The sequence below is a fragment of the Anastrepha obliqua genome, chromosome 1 (genome assembly GCF_027943255.1).
Source record: "Anastrepha obliqua isolate idAnaObli1 chromosome 1, idAnaObli1_1.0, whole genome shotgun sequence".
NCBI classification, from domain to species: domain Eukaryota; kingdom Metazoa; phylum Arthropoda; class Insecta; order Diptera; family Tephritidae; genus Anastrepha; species Anastrepha obliqua.
Window position 1 is genome coordinate 59,951,974 of NC_072892.1, and position 5,057 is coordinate 59,957,030.

A 5,057-nucleotide genomic window follows, 5' to 3' on the forward strand; every position below is an offset into this window, starting at 1 on the left:
GCAGAGAGAAATGAAATTGCTGATGAGCTTGCCAGGAAGGGGACTGAATTGGCCTCAGAAACCTCCTATCCGGGCATCGGCATCCCCCTGACAGATGACAGATCAATTTCCTAACTTGTAGCTGTGTTTACCGGTCACTGGACAATCGGCACACACGCGGAAAAGCTAGCGTTACCATTTAACCCCCATTGCAGAAGCTGTGGGGACCTTTCAAAGAAGGTGACTGCTGAGCACTTTCTCTGCAAATGTTCGGATATGGCAGCTAAGCGACAGCCTGGGGCAGTGCGCCAACCTAAATCCCATCAATCTTCTCCATTATGTCAACAGCTTTGGCTGGCTGTAGATACCTGCCTGTTGGAGATCTCATAATAGTATCAAAAGGGCGTTTTAATGCTACTTGAGGAGTACCAGACTGGCACTTCAACCATTTCACCTACCTACAACAATGCAGAATCAAGATAGGCGAACTTTTCGCTAATAGATGAATCGCTATATACTAATTGCATGGCTACAAAGAAGGTTGGCTGCCGAAAATTTGATTAGACGACGTTGATGACGATCTAAGAAGCATGGGAGGGGCCAACTACCGTATTATGGCTGTGGACCGAGATGCATGAAGCAAAATTGTGGAGAAAGCTAAGGCTCACACCGAGCTAAAGTGCTAGGCATGATGATGATGAAGAGTCATTTCAGTAGTATTAAATATATTAATATAATTATATTCAAAAAAAAAATATATATATATTTTTCATTATTTACCACCATCTCAGGGTAATAGAAAATCAGTTTATATTTGGTAAGTGTTTTCCGGCGTGGTTTTCTTGATATGATCTGTAAAGTTTGCCGACACTTTTGACGATTCGTAAACCGACCATTCCAATATTTGGGGCGTAAGCATGTACTTTTACACGTATAGTTTTTACTTATTTGGCTCCGCGAACCTCTTAAAGGAAATTAAAAGAAGTTGATATTTGACATTGCACACATAAATATAATTAATTCCGCGTAAAGGCGTTGGTATTATAACAGTAAATATTAGCGCACTATGCTTAAGCGCCCCTAATCGACCATCATTGGAGGAGCGAGCCCTGCAGGAGTAAAAAGCCTTCGTGGGTGTGCCTACATGCCACTTTTGGCTAGCCGTCACTCAATTGCTTTGTTATGCTACTTCAAATAAATTTATTACCAAATTTAAGTAACTTATTCTGCCAACTGCTACTTGATAGCTTTAACCGTGGCAGCCTTGTGAAGACAGCTTAAACAATGCATGACTGAGTCAATTGCGTGCGGCCTAAATAGTAAATTGTTTTTAAAAATTGTTTTTGTTTCTTGTTTTTGTTATTTTGATAAAGTGGCATTGTTGAGCGCAATCGGCGCTTGCAGGACACGCGCTAGTCTTGAGCTTTTAAGGCTGAAATTTATTTTCTTAAAATTTTTATAATATTTTTACGCTATTTCATGTCTTGTTTTTTTTTTGCTTTGAAACCAACCATAATTTGTCTCAAATGCATGGAAATGAATTGCGCTGCACGCATCCCACACACACACCCACACACGCACACAAACACATTCGCCCAACAAAGCGTATGATTGTTGTTGTTACTTTTATTTCATTTATATTGTTTTTTAAAATGCTGCTTTATTTTGTAGCCATTGTTGTTATTGCCCAAGCGGCACTATTACAGGCTTAAGCGTTGATATACGAGCGCTCAATGTTGCGGCAGCTGTCGGCGGCTGGTGGCTGGCGGTCGAATGAAATCCCACAATGCCGCATAAAAATGATAAGTGGCCACGCGTTGTACCAGTCGTTGTGAGTTGAGTTGCTGGAGTTTTTGTGAGTCAACAGCCAGCTACCAGTTATAAATATGCTACATTTTTAAACCCAACAAATTTCCAAGGATAAACTTTGCAAATGACAATAGCACCATCCCATACACATACACACACACACACACATGCACATGCGTGCGAGTACAATTTGATAAATGCCCCGCAGGGAAGGCTTTACATTAATGCAAAATTTCTAGTTCACAATTGGCGAACTAATTTCGGGATGTTTTTAAACTTTTAATTCATAATTTACAGAGAAACTGCAATGGGGTAGAGGAGTGGGTATGTGCGCGACTACAATTAGGTAGTTACCGGAATCGAAACTGACCGAGGGCATGAAACATCAAAATTTATAATAGCGGACAGTGCATTTCCATCATGAAAACCATCTTCTTCTTCTTATAAAAACCACCTGCCGCTCGGAGGGGACGTAAAACTCTAGGAGTTCTCTCCATTTGTACCACAGAATTAAGTCCACATAATAAAACACGCGGCCAATTACAAGGTGAAGTCCAAAATAAACAAGACAGACCAAAAATGAGAACGACAGGAGCTTTGTTCAGATAACTTCAAGTTTGTTTATTCAAAATAGTCCCCTCCGGCCTTGTTACACTGGTTTGGGCGATCTAAAAGCTTTTCGAAAGAGTGTTTCAGGTTATCGACCAGAATGTCCTTCAGGATGTCAGTACAAGCCTTTCGGATGGCCTCGACGGACGCAAAACGTTTTCCTTTCATGGCCAAATGCAATTTTCCGAATGGGTAAAAGTCACTGGGAGCCATATCAGGCGAATATAGTACGGTGATTGGTTGATGGTTAAAAAGCGATTTCTAGTCAAATAATCACTCAGAAGATTATCATGCAATAAGCGCCAACTTCATCCTTCGCGGTATTCAGGGCGAGTTCGATGCTTCAAAACGCCAAGATAGAAAATCGCATTGACGGTTTGGCCCGTTGGCACGAACTCCTTGTGAACAATTCTCTTGGAATCGTAAAAACAAATGAGCATCTGGGGCCTCCCATTCGGCATTTGACGCTTAGTTTCAGGATGTTTTGGAGATATTCAACTCCGATTCCATGAATTTCAACGATGATTTCGGTTCATTTTTGACATATTATATTTACGAAGAATTTCGATGGAGTTTTCGGTGATTACTGATTTTGGGCGGCCCCTATGTTCATTGTCATTTATGTCCTCCCAACCATCACTGAAACATGTAAACCACTCATGAACTCTGGCACGAGATATACAATCATCAGCATAAACTTTTTTCATCAACTCAAATGTTTCAGTAAACATTTTACCGATTTTTAATCAAAATTTGGTATTAGCTCTTTGTTCGAAACTCATTTTTGTACCGATGACACAGACATACTGACACTTTAGATGCAATAACTTCGCTTCCACTGAACCGAATGTATCCAAGCTTTCACTGGAAAATATCGATGTCGTTTGAGTGAGGCAATCGCCATCTTCACGAACAATCATTCCAGCACTACCTTTCACCACCTATTCTACCATCGCAAAGTACTTCAGCTGTCGCCCGAGACTCCATTTCACAGGCACAAACACATATCGCTCAATTATTTTAATAGTGTCATAACTCAAAAACCAAAATATCGAGAAAACGGCTTCAAAGTTTTGAATGGCCATGGTTCTCATTTCTGCATATATCAAACATTATTTTATTTTTATTATTACACTATTGAATTAAATGAGCGATATGTGCTTTATATGGAAGCTAGCTGAATTCTACTTACACATAATTGACACCAATTTATTCAACAGACGAGGTGTGTTGAAAAAATAAGGAGAGTTTTCAAATTTCGACACGTATTTTTCGATTATTATTTTATTTTTTACGTTGATACATTCGTCTCGAAGATATATTTACGGTTTTAGCAATAATGCTTATTTTTAGGTATACTCGTAATAGGACAAGAAAAAAATGGATCAAAGAAGTTGTTTAGCTAAAAAGTCGAGAAGATGTGAATGACGACGCCCGCTCGAGAAAGTGAAGAAAATTGTTATGGATAATCGTGGAATCACAATTAGAGAACTTGCTGAGGATGTCGTCATATCGGGTGGCTCATGCCATGCAATCTTTTCGGAAATTTTGGGCCTGCAGCGTGTGGCATGACCAAAAACGACATCGCATGAGCATCGCTCAGGAATTGTTGAATGACGTCAATGATGTTCCAGAGTCATAACTGGTGACGAATAATAGGTATATGTTTATGACACCGAAACCAAAGCCGAATTGTTCCAATGGAAGAATACAGAAGAGCCAAGACCAAAAAAAGCACGACAAGTTCGATCAAATGTCAAGGTTTTGCTCACTGTTTTCTTCCATTACCATGGCGTAGTGCATCAGGGGTTCTTACCATAAGTTCGAGCGGGAAATAAGAAGTATTACCTTGAAGTTATGTGCCGTTTGCGTGAAGCAATACGAAAAAAACGCCCGGAATTTCGGTAAAAAAATGCATAGCTTTTGCATCTGATTTTGAATTGAGATTTTTATTTGATATTTGAGATTATTTGTCCAAAAACAACACCGTTATCATGCCTCAGCAACGGTATTCATCAAATTTGGCCCCCCTGTGACATTTTCCTGTTCCCAAGATTGAAGAGACCCATGAAAGGACGACGTTTTGCGACTGTTGAGGAAATAAAAACCGAAACGCCGAGAGATGAATAAATAAATATTTTGTGAGAAAAATTAAAATTCACTTTATTTTTTTAACATACCTCGTACATACATATACCATGTGAGGATACCTCACTGAAACTAACCATATTTTTAAATCACTCGGGCTAAAAAAAGCTCATTGTATTTAGAGCTCTGGAAAGAGGGTAGACAGTCAAGGAGGGAAGGAGAAAAGTGTTAGAGAAAGAGATAGAAAATAAAAGAGTCAGGGGTAAAGGTAGTTAGTCCTGTGAGAATTTTCAAGATTCTTTGGCAAAACTGTAAATATGCTCCAGTTTTAGAGAACGAATCCTACTCATTCTCACGACATAGGAACCCAAAACTCGTAGCTTTGCTCTAGCAAAGGCAGGACACTCACAGAGAAAGTGCTCAGTGCTATCTGCCTCCTCCAAGTATGACAGGCATACCGGGTCCTCGATGATTCCAATGGTGGTCATATGCTGACCCCATAGGTTGTGTCCTATAATGATGCCGACCATCAACCGAATGTCTTTCCTTCTAAGTCTTAGTAGAAAGTTTGA